Source organism: Gossypium hirsutum, chromosome D09, assembly GCF_007990345.1.
Source record: "Gossypium hirsutum isolate 1008001.06 chromosome D09, Gossypium_hirsutum_v2.1, whole genome shotgun sequence".
NCBI classification, from domain to species: domain Eukaryota; kingdom Viridiplantae; phylum Streptophyta; class Magnoliopsida; order Malvales; family Malvaceae; genus Gossypium; species Gossypium hirsutum.
The window spans coordinates 44372078-44388672 of NC_053445.1; the positions used below are offsets into that span (position 1 = coordinate 44372078).

At 33.5% G+C, this 16595-nt stretch overlaps 2 long non-coding RNA genes across 5 annotated transcripts; one reads left to right on the top strand and one right to left on the bottom strand.

The window, feature by feature from the left end:
* Positions 1-1797: 1797 nt before the first annotated feature.
* LOC121220929 (uncharacterized) lies at positions 1798-8009 on the top strand. 4 transcript variants are annotated; one of them, XR_005918202.1, is made up of 5 exons: positions 1798-2493; positions 2592-2673; positions 2756-3114; positions 3221-3330; positions 7756-8009. It is a non-coding gene; the product is annotated as an uncharacterized lncRNA (long non-coding RNA). The 4 variants fall into 4 exon arrangements; XR_005918201.1 differs by having other exon boundaries at positions 1812-2493; positions 3221-7506; XR_005918200.1 differs by having other exon boundaries at positions 1837-2493; positions 7253-8009.
* On the bottom strand, positions 6422-10860 carry LOC121220930 (uncharacterized). The gene is made up of 2 exons (XR_005918203.1): positions 10749-10860; positions 6422-8810 (listed from the first exon to the last, which is right to left on the bottom strand). It is a non-coding gene; the product is annotated as an uncharacterized lncRNA (long non-coding RNA).
* Positions 10861-16595: the final 5735 nt, after the last annotated feature.

Sequence of the window (16595 nt, forward strand, 5' to 3'; positions counted from 1 at the left end):
AAGAAGAGAAAATCTCAAACAGGCTCTTAAAAACCCCAAATCAAAACATACCTTAAAGAACATTAAAAAAAAAAAAGAAGCATCAACCCAACTCTCATACTCGCCGGATAGCATAAGACAAAAGAAGACTCAATAACAAATAGAAGAATACCAAAAACAAATTAAATTGAATAGCCCATGCAAAAAAGACCATAGCACCTAGATCTAGCAAGCAAATGTAAACCTACACTCCTAATTACCTCCACACCCAATATCAATGTAAAACCCTTTTTAAAATTGATCTGAAACACGAAAATAGAGTCGCCACCAATCATTTTCAGGAGGTGTGATCGAGTCACCTCGTAATTTGGTTGTTTTAATAAGAGGTTTGATTTACTAAAACAATGTTTTTCGGTTTACAAAAATCCAAAAAATGAATTCAGGAGTCGGTTACGTACGAGGAAGGATTAGCGTCCTCGTTACGCCCAAAATTGGTACCTAATTGATTACTTGATGTCCTAATGCCGAAAATTAAAAATCTGAAAAGAATTTAAAATGCGATCCCTTTGTATTAAGATATTTTAATAGAAAAGACTTTATTCCGAATTAATCGAAAATAAAGATCATGCCCCGTGAGTTAGGACATGACGCTTTTAATTTTCGAAAACCAAAATAATCGCCGTTTGAATCGTTATTTAAATCTTGTTTTTATATTTTTAAAGTGGATAATCGACTATTTTGGTTTTAGAAAGAAGTCATATTCCGTAAGTTAGGAACACGACTCTTCCAATTCCAAAAATAATGAACATTGCCACGGTTTAAAATTTTTTCCTTTTTTATGCATCATGCCAAAAAAAAAACGAACGTAACACTTAAAACGATATGTAATTTACTTATTTGGGCATAGTACAAAAACGGATAATTATATTTAAATATAATGTATGATATAGTGATAATGAAATAATGTAAAATGACTTTATAAGTAGAATATTAGAATAATATATAATGAATAAATAAGGAATGCTATAATAATACTAATGTAGTTAATAATATTATTAATAATATTAATAATTAGATTATAATAATAAAAATAAAGTAACTTCGAATAAAATAAAAATGGAAAATGCGTGATTTAAAAGATAAACAGACATGACATAAATGTGCCATAAATAATGAAAGAAATAGTAAAACAACTAGACCAAAAATAAAATAATAATGACGATAATAATGAACAAAAAATTGCACAAATAATATAAACAATCTAATTTTTAAGAGTAAAAAAAGAAAGAAATAATAAATAGATAAATAAATAAAGTAAAAAAGTTTGTAAAAGGTCAAAGTTAAATAAAAAAAATAGAGTACTTAGATAAACAAAGGACTAAATCCAAACTCAAATGAAATTAGAAAGCATAATTATAAAAAAAAGAAAAAAATTTAATTAATAAGGACTAAAATGTAACAAAACCAAAATCACAGGATAAAAATTAAAAAGAAAAAAAAGAAACAGGACTGGATTGGAAACTGCCTAAAAGCGGTAGTACTAGGGTAGCAATTATACCCTAGTCACTAAACATGCGAATCCTATCTGAAAATCAGGTCAGGTTTAGGGTCAACAGAAATGGCACCGTTTCAAGCATCCGTCTCTTTTTTTTTTTGAAAATTCGACTGGATTATAGCATAATTTTGAAACAAAACTGTCCATTGGGCTTGAACCCAACATATGAATCCTAAGAAAAAACAGCAAAAGGTAGGCTTACAACAGTTTAGCCCACTTAAAAGTAAAAACCAATAAAATAAACAATTTCAAAACCTCCAGCCGAACGGCCCAGTTATCTTCATAATTTCTTCTGACTTTTCCTCTGTCCAAGACAACTGAAAAGTAAAAGCAAATACCCTAAAATCTTTTGCTTTCTGATTGCTTTTACAATCGGCATTCACTCTTTCATTTCAATCGTCACTCCCTAATGCCGAAACCCAAAATCTTATCCCCTTTCCTTCTACTCTGAACAACCAAGGCAATTTGGCTCCGATTCATCCCAAATCGATCTTAAGGTCTCTCCCTCCAGGTACTGTTCTTCTTTCTTCTTAAGTGATCTTTTTGCTAATCTATGCGCTTCTATATTTTCAAACCTTGGGATGAAATAGAATCTGACTTTTTGAAAGAAATCTTTTAAGCTTTGAATGTCACTGATAATTGGTCCTATTTCTGATTTGTCTCGATTTTCACTTTGACATTTTGTTATCACTGCTCTTGAATCTCCTATTATGTCTAAAGTGTGATATCCCAACTGGGCCCCTAACATTGTTGCTTGAAATCCTGCATGTGCTTCTGCCGCAAACGGAGATGCAACATTGTCATGAAGGATTGATTTTGCTCCAACGATTCTACCCTCCTCATTTTTAACGATGAGGCCTGACGCTGATCTGTGGTTCTGTGAGTCAAAAGCCGCATCGAAAAAGATGGCCTTAGTCGCCCTTTGTAGCCTCTGTCTAGGCCTTACGCCGGTTTCCAAGGTAATTACCTTTTCTTTAACTCCTTCCAATTCTGAAATGTAGCTTTTAATTTGCTTGGATAAATCCCAACTGGTGCTAAATTTATCTTCGCATATTAGCTTATTCCTGCTTGTCCAGATTACCCATAAACCGCAGCAAAATCCCATGCACTGTTCATTTGTCCCTTTGCTGAAAACCCAGGTAAGCCAACTCCAGAGATCTACATGATTGTTGTTAAGTACCCAGGAAAAATTCAAATGACTCCATATTTCTTTCACTACAGGGCATCTTTGGAAGACATGGATGCTATCTTTTTTTTCCTGACCACATCTCGAACAGAAGTCCTCAGTCATTACTCTTCTCAGCTTTAGATTGGAGAAAGTGGGGATGTAATTCCACGTAATTTTCCATACTGTAGTTTTAATTTTTGAAGGCATATGTAGATTCCATAATTTCCTGTAAAAATTTTTAGAATCGGGCTATAAATAAGCATTAGGATCAATTGTAGTCTCTTGTAATAGTTTATAGGCGCTTCTTACTGAAAAGATTCCAGTTGCCTCTCCTCTCCATACTTGGATGTCTTCGTGAATAGTCTTTGAAAGCGAGATCTACAAGATCTTCTTTGTGATATTCGTATTAAAGGTACTGATAATCAAATCTCTGTTCCATGTTCTACTTTCTTTGTTGATTAAGTCGGCCACTACTCTGATACTTTCGCCACTGTTGTTGTTCTGTAATCTGTCTTCAGTCACTCCCGATACCCAGCGATCATTCCATATTGAGATATGGTCTCCTACACCTACCCTCCAGCATAATCCGTCCATCAAAAGTTTTTTTGTCGACCAAATACTTCTCCAGGTAAGTGAAGGTAGGTTGCTTAAAGAAGCATTCATGAAATTCGTTCTCGAAAAATATTTAGCTTTTAAAACTCGGGCTAACAAAGAACTCGGATAATTAATAACACGCCAACCCTGTTTAGCTAATAATGCTATATTTAACTTATCTAAACATCTAAAACCTAGACCATCCGATTCTTTTGCTAAGCAAATGTCCTTCCATGCGCACCAATGTATCCCCTTTTTCCCCTTATTTTTCTGCCACCAAAATTTTGCAATAATACCCTCTAATTCCTTATAAAAAGATTTAGGGAGTAAAAAACAAGACATTGCGTTAGTTGGTATAGATTGTAAAACAACCTTGATGAAAATCTCCTTACCTCCTTGTGAAAGATATTTGATGCTCCAATTCTCAATAAGTTGCCTGAATCTATCTTTCAAAATCTGAAACGCTACATTTTTCCTTCTACCTACCAAGTTAGGTAGCCCTAGGTAATTTTCCATATCATCTGATCTTTGCGCACCAAGAACTCGAGTAATTGTACGTCTTTCTTCCTCCTATAAATTGCTGCTGAAGAAAATTGTGGACTTCGAATAGTTTACTTTTTGACCCGAGCAAACTTCGTACTGATGCAGAATCTGTTTTAAATAAATTGAACTCCTCTCTAAAGCTTCCCTAAACAGCATACAATCATCTGCAAAAAGTAAATGTGAAACCTGCGGCCCACTTCTGCTTGCCTTAACCCCTCTTACTTTATTCTCATTCATTCCTAGCTTCATAATGCTAGAAAGACCTTCTCCACAGAATAAGAATAAAAACGGGCTCAATGGGTCCCCTTGTCGTAATCCTCTAGTAGGATAGAAGAATTCTTCATTGTGTCCATTAAGAACCACCGAATAAGAAACTGTATTTACACACCTTAATAGTAGAGCCACCCATTCTGAGTCGAACCATATTTTCTTCATCATCCCCTCCACAAAATTCCACTCTACCCTATCATACGCCTTGCTCATATCCAGCTTGACCGCCATAAATCATTTCTTCCCTACCCTCTTCTATTTTAGCGTATGGAGTAGTTCATAAGCCAATAACACGTTATCCGAAATCAATCTCCCAGGCACAAAAGCACTTTGTGCAGAATCAATGCATTTGTCTAATACTTTTCGAATACGATTCGCAATAACTTTAGCCATTAATTTGTATATAACATTACACAAACTAATTGGTCTAAAGTGTGTTATATCCACTGGATTTGAATTTTTAGGGATTAAAACGATATTTGTTTTATCGATTAGGCCAATCTCCATCCCTCAATTCAGATGATTGAGACAAAAAGTAGTTACCTCTTCCCTAATAATCGCCCAACATTTCTGATAAAATAACGCTGGAAATCCATCTTTCCCTGGTGCCATAGTAGGCCCCAATTCTGACAAAGCGTGGTGGATATCTTCCTTTGTGTATCTCTCTTTTAACATTAAATTGTCTTCATCCGATATACATTGAGAAACTCCAAATAAAACATGATCATAATTAGCTCTTCTGCTAGCAGAGAAAAGTTTTTGGAAATATGCTCTGGCTATCATTTCCATTTCCTTTAAATCGTCCGTTTCCCTCCTGTCATCATTTTTCATTTTACGGGTCAAGTTCCTCCGTCGCTTCTGTATTGCTTGTTTGTGGAAAAATGCTGTATTTTTTTCTCCAAGTTTCAACCAGTTAACCCTTGCTCTTTGTTCCCAATACCACTCATCTTTTTTAATCTCCAGATTCAGTTGGATTTTTGTATTAATCAGATCTGCCAAAATTTCTTCATCTCTTTTTGTCTCTATTAATGTGGCCAGTTTTAAGGATAACGACTTTTTCCTTCCTTCTCTAGAACTTCGAATTTGTCTAACCCATAGCTCCAACCCCTTTTTCATGCTATTTAACTTACTTAAGAACTCACCCTCAGAATGCTCCCAAATGTTTTTCACCTCAATTAAGAATGAATCCTCCAATACCCACCATGCTTCAAACTTGAAATCTTTATGTATTCTCTCTCTACACTCATTTTTTGTATTAACCAATAACGGGCAATGATCAGAAAACGTATGTGGGAGGTGTTGAATCTAAAAATCAGGGAATTTTTGCAGCCATTCTTCATTCGCCACTCCCTTATGTAACCACCCTTGGAGATTGTTTTCAGGAAAATTCCCTCTTTCCCATGTAAACCAGTTTCCATTGAACCCCATATCAGATAAACTGCACTCCTCTAATGTCTTACGAAAAACTTTCATTCGTCCTTCCTCTCACGATAAACCACCTTTTTTCTCAAAACTATATAGAATTTCGTTAAAGTCTCCACATACCATCCATGGTAGCTCCACAGCCGTGCTTAAGTGCCGTAATAGATTCCATGCCTCTGCTCTTTCTTATGGATATGGAGACCCATAAAAACCTGTAAGCCTCCATTTGCACCCTTCTTCCACTTCATCAATGATAACATCAATATGTCGTTTTGAAAAACTTTGAAGTTGAACATTTTTTCCATCTCGCCAGGCCAAGCATAGCCCACCTCTGGAACCATCTGAACCAACATCAATACCATTAAAGAACCCACAACTTCTTCTAACTTTTTCCATATGTCTGCTACTAATTTTTGTCTTCATAAAGAAGGCTATATGGGGATTATATACCTTCAGCACATACCGAAATTTTTGAATTATACATAGACTCCCCAATCCACGGATATTCCAACTTAAAATTTTCATTGCGAACGGTCGGCTTGCCACTTGACAGCCGCTGATAATTGATGACTAACCTCCACCGCTCTCCTGCTCCTTTCCGCCAAAACGTTAGTCTCCTCTTTGGCCAAGGCATCTTCCATCTCCCTTCTATTTCTCTTTTTGCCCTCCTCCCCAACAATCACTACATCTTCAACATCATGTTCCATTAGGCTATTCTCTAGATTACCACTCCAGTTCCCATTACCTTTCCCTGTGTAATATTCTCTCCCTGCCAGATTTATTCCCAAAGCTGAATCTAGAATTCCATTACTACCACTATTTTCCATTGGACCCCTGACATTAGCCCCCTATTTTGTTTTGCCCCATTATTTCCTCTCCCTTGTCCCTCGTTTTCTTCTCCCAACCATACACTTGTCATCATTTGAGTTCGACGAGACTGTGCCTTAATTGATAAATCCCACCCCATCTCTTTAGTTTCCACTCCTGCCACCATCATTTTTTCCCCTAGATCTCTAATTTGAACTCCCCTCACGGGATGCCATAAACTTGCCATTGTGCTTCCCATTGCTGGGTAATGGACAATACTTGCTGTTAGAAAACATCCCACCAATTGCAAAGCTTTCACTTCTCTATTTGTTTTCGCATCAGATTGAATCTGGATAATTTCGTCTTCCTCTTCCAACGTTAATCCCGCAAATTCTGTCTCCATGCTAACTCAAAGCCTTAGTAGTGAAAATCAAAGAAAAATCTGAAAATAGATATGCCGTCACATCAAAATCAGAAAACAAAACCAAAAAAACCTAAAACTGCTAGAGAGAGTAGACAGAGATGTGCTAACTTAGCAGACCTAGGAGTTCGACTTGATAATTAGGGCATCCGTCTCTTAAAATGCTCTAAAGACCAAAATGAAAGTAAAATGAAATAAAATGGAAGAATAAAAAATAAAAAAATAAGATAGGACCAGACTGAAACATGCCACAAAAACGGAAGGACCCAAGGTGTAAATAGACCACTTTAAAAAAACACGTGAATCCTAAGGGATTCGGGTCGGGTAATCACGTTGACCCCAAGACAACGTCGTTTTGAGACGTTTAGGGCCTGGGTGAAACGACATCGTTTTATCATGCCTATTTAAGTTAAAACATTTTCAAAAAAATCATTTCCCTTTCATCTAAAAAAAAATCTGAAAGCTCCCAACTTTTTCTCTCAAACCTTTTCAGGTCCAGCCTTTGAGCCACCATGGGCCACCGTGACGACAGCAGCAGCTGTCTCTGGGGGCCGAAAACCTAAAAATTCCCTTTTTTAACTTCGTTTTGAATTGTTTTTAAACCCTTTTTAAAACCCTTTTATCTCGATAAAAAAATGACGAAAAAAGAGCCGAAGATCCTTGAGAAACCCTTCGGCCTTTCCTCCGATGGTAGTGCTGTCTTTCATCAGAGACAGTGGCCTTGGCCTCACACAGTGAATGGCGCAGGTAAGAAGAGATCTTTTATTTTTTCACAAAAAAAACAAAATAGATAGAAACATATTTAAAACCAAAAAAGATTACCTATTCTTTTCTTTTAACTTGCTACTTTTTTGGTATTTCTCCATGGGTAAAAATTACAATATATTGTTATGACCTTTATAGCCAATATTACACTATTTATTTCTGTTTTGCTACTATTTTGTGTCTGTTCTTGCATTATTTGGTCTTTGTCCTTTTTCTTTCTTTTTCTTGCAGATGGCGTGGAGGTCAACGATGGAGATGGGAAGCGTACCCTTGCCATTTTGGTGCAACGATGGCAATGGCATGTCAGACCTCGGGCAGCGAGCACGCTGACAAGGCACAAGGAGCGGGGCCAAGGGAAACTTAGGTTTTAGAGCTTCTGAATTAGTTTAGGTTATGGGCTTGTAAGTTTTGGGTTAGGGTTTGGTTGTATTTTGGGTTTTTTTTTGTATTTAGGTCATCACTATAAATGGACTGTTTTTGGATTTTATTATCTTTTATTTTTATTATTTGGTTTATTTTTATTCGGGCCAAATAAAATTGGCCCATTACAATCACCATTAACCTTCTTGTGAGCACAGTCCCAAAACAACCTCTCGAGCTAATCCTTTGATTACGCTGGTAGGCTTACCCCAATGAAAGAACCCCTTAAAAAACTTATACGATTCTCTTTGATGCAACTAAAACCAGGAAAAGCATCGTTAGAATCCCATCTTTTAGTTAAAAAGAACCCGTTAAACCAATCTTAAATTGTCAATTCAATAAACTAAACCAAATAAACACCTTCAACTTGAAGCCACCTTTCGATCACAAATAAAGAGAAGATTCGAACGAAGTTCACCATAGTAGCAAAAAAAGCCCACGAAGGTAAACACCAACAAAACATAAAGCATATGACACTCCATGTAACACAATATACACAACCTGATCGCCAGGTCCGAGCTACAAGGTGCCCTATTCATTGCCAAAGCAACTAGATCAAATTATATTCAATTAACACCAATTAACATGTAAATACAATTAAGATAAGTATATTATACGACATATAATCATTCTTGGGTCTTATATGAGCTTACGAAAGCTCTAAAGCTAACTCGAGACTGAAACAAGACTAATTGTAATGTTGGCAAAACTTCAAGTTGATGTTGTGACATCAATGGTTTCTCGTCACAACGCAACATATTGTCTGGTCTCGTCCATGCACAACATCACACTGTGGCTTGGAGTCATGATCTCGTCGCAACAACACTTTCACAATGTCGCAATGTCACATATTGTTTCTGCAATTTCTAAAGAACCATGACCTGTCATTTCTTTCCAATAAACAATTATATACATTCACCTCAATGACCAGCTAACCTATGAAATTCCCAAACAACGATTATGAGCTACATCACCTTATTTATCAATATACTAAAGTCTTAACACCTACAAGTTAGTTATCAATCAAACTTCACCTATGTCCTATACAAACATACCAAATTCACCTAAACCATTTACATTGCAACATTTAACACATTTCAAATCATTTGATTTACTTATGTACATATAGTAATTCAAATAATCAATTATATATATATATAATTTCTACTCAAAAGTTTACATAGACATAATGATATACCAAAAATTGACACAACTAGGTACATGCCACACTTTAACAAAACAGTAATATATGAACTTTGCTAAGTTAGAGATCGATTGCTAGATGCCAAGATAATCGTTTGAACTACCAGAAATTCCTAAACCTACGCGTGGAGAAAAGAAATCGTACACTGAGCAAATAAGATCAATGGTATTTCCATGATTCAAAACAATATGAACACTTTCATTTCCAAATCACCATAAATATGTATATATATAACCAAACTTATAACCAATTCATTTGAGCATATATACACAAGCTTATTAATCACCTACCATTTTCAAATACCATTTGGTTCTTTTCAACTTACCATCTCTAGATTGATTCATACTTATTCATTTTATCACTTTTAGCATATATAGAATATGTCACAATTAATACCACATTCCAATCATTCCTAAGCCATTTTGGCTCATTATTACTAGATCTGCCCTTAAGACTCGTTTTAGCTCATTTCAAGTATTGTCACATATTAACTACAATGTCATTTACTCATTTGTATATTATTTATCGATTCTTATGTTTATAACCCTATTAACTAGACATGAACTCAGTACAGATACGCAGACCCGTCACCCCGAGTTGCCCAGCAACGATGATGCTATACATATACATAATACAATCTCGAATTGTTCGGCAACGATGACTTTCTCAATCTGATTAATCATCCACCTCGAGTTGCCCAACAACGATGGTTTTCAATCAATAATCGGACCCTATGATATGCCAACTATATCTGACACGATCCGAATAGCTAATAGGGTTACCAAATTTCTGATTCATTATAAACATAGTTCAAATCATATTTAATCATGTCCAAATAATCCATCAATTCACCGATTCATCATATATAGAGCACATATAAACTAAATTTCATACCAATTATCACATATCAATCAATTCATACAACTTTTCATTCTATTTAATTTAGTCCTTACCTCGGTATTCAATCTAAACCATAACAATTCAATTCAATAATCCAATAACAACTCACCTCGATAATATATGATGCAAAATAACATAAATATGCAGTAATTAAATGGGTCCCAAATCATAGAAATACAAACCAAAATTTCTAACTATTCGTTATCAACTTTTGATTTTTCTTTCCCTTTCAACAGTTCTATGTCAACATTAGTTAAATAAAATCATAAATTATATAATATTATCAAATTCCATTCAAATTAGGACCAATCATAAAATCAAGCACATTTTATAATTTATTCAATTTAGTCCCTAAACCCGAGACAAACTTACCTTTCAATTTAAAGCCTCAGGTTGAATTCTGATTTCACAATTACTCTTTAGGGACCTCCTATTATTATTCCTACTTTAAATTTTACATTTGATTCAATTTGGTCTGTAATATACAAAACTAACAACTAAGCTTTACAATTTAGTCGCTTTCTTAAACTAAGCTTAATTCCTATCAATTTAACACCTAAAACTTTCAATTCTAAACGATGCCATCTCATCAAAACTTCACTAATTGATTTAATTGATCAAATTGATCCTTGGGTTAGCTTAATCAAGCTTCCAAGATAAAAAAAATCTATAAAATCAAAGAAAATGGTTAGGGACTTACTTGAATTAAGGACCAAAAGCTTCCAAACTTAACAATGGCATCAACCCTTCTTCTTTTATTTTAATTCGGTTGGGGAAGATGAGTTTTATCTCTCTTCCCACCAAAATTTCACTTATATAGTGAAATTAATTTTTTAATTAAGTTAACTAACCTTAATTTAGTTAAATAAATCTTTAATTAATTAAGTTAATGGCCCTATGATTATATCGTCCACTAACACATACTTTTCCATGGTCTAATTTTTGTTTTGGACCTTTAGTTAATTGTAATTTAAGTCCCCAAGCTATTTTTAATTAAAAATCTATAGCAATTGGACTTTACAATTTAGTCCTTAAGCCTTAATTAATTACAATTTCGATTAAATTAACTATCCTAATTTCAACTCACATAGATAATAACTTCGTAAATATCTTTATTTAATATTTACAGACTCAGTTCACAGAAATGGGATCCCAAAACTGTAATTTCTAGCACCACTGTAAACCAAGTTGTTACACTCCATAATTAAACTCAGTAAGAAGCATCTAAGAAATAAAAATTCAACCATAAGAAAAGATACCAAGTTGTTCTATCCAGCATAAGACACACCGCAATTAAAATTATAAGCTTCAAAATCTAAGTTTGGAACCAAAAAACCATGCTTGGAACCATAGGAAAAAACCAAACCTTCCATAATGAAATATTACCATGCTTCTCAAACTCTTCCTCTAGTACCAAATCCTCATATTTGTAAGAAAATAGCGCAACGTCACCACAAGCTAATGAAAAGTCCATAAAGCTCCGACTCAAGTACCTAGGTATCAAGTCTTCTTTTAGATTCCACCTTTTAATTCCATCAAATTTTGAATAATAGTTTCATCATCACATGACACTACTAAGCCCAACTTCTTGCCTACAATCCATGTATCCTTAGCTTATTTACGAAGAAGCCAAGCAAGTTTGAGCATCTCCATCCAAAAGGGAATCTTGAACTATCTAATATATGAATGATCTCAAGAAACTTATCTAATAGATGAATGATCCCAACAAGCGCATCTAATACATGGTGGGTAGCAAACCTAGTCCCAAAGAGGGTGGCATCAGCCAGCATGTGTAGTTCTAGTGGAATTATGTATTTTCTATTAAAATATTATTATTTGTTACCTCTTGTTCAACTAAAACTTTTGTGATTTTCTCTATAAATAGAGGCTATGGGCTAGGTAAAAAAAAGACATTGAACGTTGTTACTCTACCAAATTATAAAGAGATTTATTCTACAAAAAAAATTCTATTTTTCGAGAGAGTACAACTTTGGTTTCTAGCGCATAAAGAGATATTGATCTTCCCCACTAGAACATCAATAAAGTTTTTATTATGTTAATTAGTTCATGAATTTAGAGCCCACACTCTAAGCAAGCCAAGAGTTCAAGAATAACAGAGAAAATTGTATTGGTAGAAATCCTATAAATGACCTAGACACCTAACCTAAAGCACATGTACTAATTTGGTAAAGATTTATTGTTATAAATAACACGACTCAGTTTTTAAAAAAAATTCCACTATGCAACAAAATCGATTTCTAAACCGAATTTTTCCAACAAAATGAACCTACATATAATATCTCTTCATGGGCAAAAATATCGCGTAATATGATCTATTTTTCTCTTTTGATGAAATTATATATTACTCAAATTTCATAATCCTTGTGGACAAATTAGGAAAATAAAGTAACATTTATTTCATCCTTATTAATCAATAAATTATAAGTATTCATTGTGGATAAAATGGCTATATTAATATAGTTAGTTAGTTACAATTTGATGTCATTTTCCTCTATGTGATCACAAGATATTAGAATATCACTTCTTAATGAATATGCTCTTCACAATTTAGATATTGTGGCTACTCTAAGTTACTAAAGTATGCATGATCCCATAACATCACAACTTAAAATTATAATGTCGTTTACCTTTACACGATCACAAGATGCATATATATAAACATCACCACATAATGCATATGTTTTTCATAAATTAGATATTATGGTTACTCTAAATTACTCAAACATATACAATTATATGACATAATAACTGAAAGTAATACAATGTTGTATTTAACGTGACATGTAACATTGCACAATACACAATAAAGCAACAAAATACAACATTTATTCATTATTTATACATAAAACACCAATTTATGCATAATACTAACATACAAACACATTATACGAGTCCAAAAAAAGCTCAAAAACCCATTGCTAATGAAAAATACTAACCTAAAATGATTGCACGTGCCATCACGTGCCAAAAAAGACCTACCACATACATTAATGGAGGCTTGTGCACCTCCATGCACTGTAACGAGGTCTCATGCATCACCACACGCCCCCCACACGTGACCAATCTCCTCTATGCACCAATAAGCTCTAGGTGAGCATTACCATTAATTGTGTATCGTTCCCATTGCTCATGAAAAATTGTGTATCGTTCCCAACACCATACAAGGGATCTTTCTTGAAACAACACTAAAAGCAATACTATGAGGCGATCTTATCTATCTCTTGAACCAGAGAAAAAGTGAATACCTAATGTCGAAACCATTTTTTTGCAATTTGAAAAATGGGTATCGATTTTGAAAATGGAGATGGAGTCGCCACCGATCTTTTATTGTAGTGTGATCGGATCACCTTGAAAATAATTTTAGGTCTGCGAATTTTTGAAAAAACATGTTTGGGAGTCGATTACGCACGAGGGAGGGTTAGCACCCTCGTGACGCCCAAAATTGGTACCGAATTGATTGTCTAATGTCTTAATGTCGAGATTTTGAAAAGATTTTAAAATACAATCCTTTTATTTTGAAGTTAAATTTGACTTTTAAAAACTATGCATTTTGAGAAGGATATCTAATTATTTGGGCCAAAAGAGAAAATCAAAACCCAGTAAGTTAGGGTTCGATTTCACCAAATTCCCAAATATCGAATATTGCCTTTATTTTTATTTGTTAGAAAAATCCTCGTCTCAAGAAAGCAATACGCCATACCCAATGCGTTAGGACACCACGTATCGAATTCTCGAGAACAAGATATTTATTTCGATTAAAGCACATCCTCGATTATTTAGATTCAACGAGAAAAATTAAAACCCAATACGTTAGGGCTCAATTCTCTCGAGGATTCCAAATTTCGGGTATTGCCTTTATTTTAAAAACGAGACGACAAAACGCCACATCCAGTAAGTTAGGATCTAACATTTTGTAATCTTAGGAGCTTTATTTTAACTATTGTATGGTTTTACCAAAAAAAAGATACTTGATGATATAAATTCATCAAGAAGAATTGAAGCCCAGTAAGTTAGGGCACAATTCTCTCGAGAATTATTTAACACCAAGCCATTTTTTTGAATTTTGAAATGAAACAATTATAATATCTTAATGAAATGAAATTCTTACAAACAATATGATTGATTAACAATATACAAAGCAAATGATGAATAACAAATTAATTCTACAATTTGGAGCATCCAAACGTATAATGCATTAACAATAATAATCAAATAAACTAATAATCCATCTTACAAATAGCCAAAATAAGTATAAAAATAATTTAATCGCAAGTAAACCAAATGAAATAATAAAAAAATGAATAAAATTTTAAAACATAAAGCAATATAAATTTCAAATTATAACACATTTTATAAATATGGATATATATTAAAATAATTCCGTATAAATTATGCATGTAGATATGGCAATCACGAAATATCATGGTGAAAATAAAATTTGGGACTATATTCTAAAATACATTATTGAGAAATATAAAGTAATATTATATCAAATTCTAAAAATATATTAAGTGTGATAAAATAAATAATAATGTATCAAATTGGAAAATAAAAGTATAAAAAGGGTGTTTGTAAACAATATTAAGCCAATAGTAAAGAAAAAATAATGTTTAAAAACATATGAATATAATAATAGATTTATCCAAAAACTTTGAAGACAAAACAAAATACGAAGGAAACGTTTTTTGGAATTGAAAATAATAATCTACAAATTTTAAAGCCAAAGTTCCAAAACTTAAATAAAATTAGAATAATGATACAAAGAAAACAAAATTAAACAAATATCAAATAGATTTCAAAATATTGGTATAGAATGAAATTAAAATATAAAATACAAACTAAATAATAAATTTTTTATGTTTTTAAAATTATAATAATAATGAATTTTAAAAAGCTACCTAAAGTTAAATATGAAAGTAATACTAAAAGAGATTGATAATATGTTAATGTAAAATTAATCATATTTAAAAAAATTGTTATTAAATAAGAAAACAGAAAAAGGAAACCAAAATTAAACTAAATCGAAACCAAATTCAATATTGTAGGACCAAATCAGTAATTAAACATAAAATTGGATATTCAATGCCAATCACGTGAAACGACACCGTTTAAAATTGGATCCAAATGAAAATAAAGTTAAATATGCGGTACAAATTAAGAAAATGGTAAGAAAACTGAATCGAACAACTCCCAAATGAAGAAGGGCTCATAGTGCAAATAAACCAGAATGTCAGAACGCGCGGATCCTCCCCGGGTCAAATCGGATCATCGGGTCACAGGGCTATACGACGTCGTTTTGAGGCCACTGAAACCGGCCACAAACGACGTCGTTTTACAAATGTATTAAAAGACAGAAAAAAACTGTTAAACCGTTCACTATTTCAGAATAAAAAGGAAAAGAAAAAAGGATAAAAAACCTTAAGGGTTTCGTTCCCTTCCCAAGCGCTGCCCTTTGCCTCAACTCCGATTACCAGAGGAGGATGCGAGCTTCAAAGGCACCGACGACAAGGTAAGATCCCCTCCCTTCTTTATATTTTTCGCATATAAAAATCAGAACAAATCGAAGAAAACGCAAGAAAATAAGAAAATAAAATAAAAAAACCAAGTCGAACGATCACCTAAACGATGTATTATTTTCTGTTTCTCAATTCTTTTGTGTTTTTTGCATTGATTTCGTGTCTCCTCCTTACAAAAATGCCGAAAAAATGGCTTTTTATCGCCAAAAATAAAAAAGAAAATTACCAAAGAAAGTTCATTTCGCTTCTTCTCTTTTTTTTTCTATTATTTATTCCCTTTTTTTCTCTGCTACCTATTGTTGTTGTTGTTTTCCTGTGTTGTTTTCGTCTTCTTTGCAGGTATGGAGGTCAGCTGGTGTATGGAGCCGTACGGTGACGTGGCGCGAAGGCTTGATGCGTGCTGAAGGCAGGAGCGGCGGCTGAGTTTAGGGTTTTGGTCTCTAGGGTTTGCTGTTGATTTTCTCTGTTTTGGGCTGCGAGTATTTGGGCTTGGTTTTGGGTTTAGGCTAGTTGGGTTTGGGTTAAAGCTGTTTAGGCTAATCAGGCTTAGGACTGTATTTTGGGTAGTGGATTTGGGCAATTTGGGCCATCGAGCCCGTTGCTTGTAAATGGACACTAAAAATTGGACTATTATTTTTATTATTATTTTTGTATTTAATATTTAATTTGGGCTAGGCAAATTTGGGTTATTACACCTAAATGAAAGGTGTTAAGTATGATTTCAGATCTCACAACTCAAAAATTGAGATTTGATCGACCTTTGACTAAAATATAATTTTGTTAATCGTAATAATTAACTAAACAAAGAAATAATGATAAAAATAAAATTATCATCTTCCTCAATGCAAAAAGACGTTCCTGGCTCTTCTAATTTTCAGTTGTTAAGCTTAGCATTTTGCTCCTACACAAATTCTTAAAGATAAAATTAGATAGTTATCGAAATAAAATATAATGGATAAAACTTAACCTTAATAAATATTTTTATAAATAATATTTAAATAAAAATAATA